This window comes from Electrona antarctica (assembly GCF_951216825.1).
Source record: "Electrona antarctica genome assembly, chromosome: 14".
Lineage (NCBI taxonomy): Eukaryota > Metazoa > Chordata > Actinopteri > Myctophiformes > Myctophidae > Electrona > Electrona antarctica.
In genome coordinates this window covers 3835142-3836145 of record NC_136795.1, presented here as the reverse complement: position 1 = coordinate 3836145, position 1004 = coordinate 3835142, and positions in this window count along the sequence as shown.

Genomic DNA, 1004 nt, shown 5'->3' with positions numbered 1-1004 from the left:
TAATGTCCCCCTCCTCAACTGCAGAGCGAAGCGTCCTATGCGTGTGATTTGCTTTGCTGTTTGTTATATTGTATTGTACTGTCTTTTTTGTTTTCAAAAGACTGTGGACAGAGACGTGCATGAGTGTGTTTGTTTGCTTGTGCGTTTGTGTGTGTGCGCCCTGCGTGCGTGCTCGCGCGCGCGTGAGTGCAAGCTATATTGTTTTGTATGCTGCTGCTGTTGTTGTTCATTTCTGTTTGGGGATCCCACCCTTCTCCTCTTCTCTTCTCTCACACTCAGCGTTTGAATGGGCTGCCTGCTCTGCGCCCATTGGCTGCCTGCAGCTGCCATATAAGGGCATAGGGCCCAGCAGCAGAGGCAGGAAGTGGAGTAAAAGAGGAAGTGTGAAAGCCGGCTCTCTACTCCGAGACCGGCAGTGGAATGTGCAGCTAACTGCATTTACAAGCAACCGCTCCCTCCCTCCCTCCTTCCTCCTCTCTCTCTCCTTCCTCCTCTCTCTCTCCTTCGCTTTGCTGCATGCTATTTCACATCTCACTCATCTAGAATGCTTTCTTTCTTTCTTTCTACTCTCTGTCTGTTTTCTCTCCATGTGTAACTAACTGTCTTATCATTGTTTTTCCTTCTTAACCCCGTCTTATCATTGCCCCTGCATCTCGTTCCCCACCGTCCGACACACAGCTGTATACTCTCCCCATACTTCTTTTTTCAGATCAGTGTGTCAACGAATAGATCAATAACTAAATGTGAGCCACGTGCTGCTTGCAGACAGTCGTACTGTACCTGCTGTCTACCGGTACTCGTACAGTAAGTGTGAGCTATAAGCGTGTGTAGTGAATGTTTGGTTCCCTTCCGTATACACCGAATCCCTCACGCTGACGATCAATCAGCTTAGCACAGCAACACTATAGCTTTACAGCCCAGATGAGGCTGATGATGATGATGATGATGATGATGAACAAAGTCCAGCGGAGCTATTCAGCAGAACACAGTGTTGTTGTGCAGTT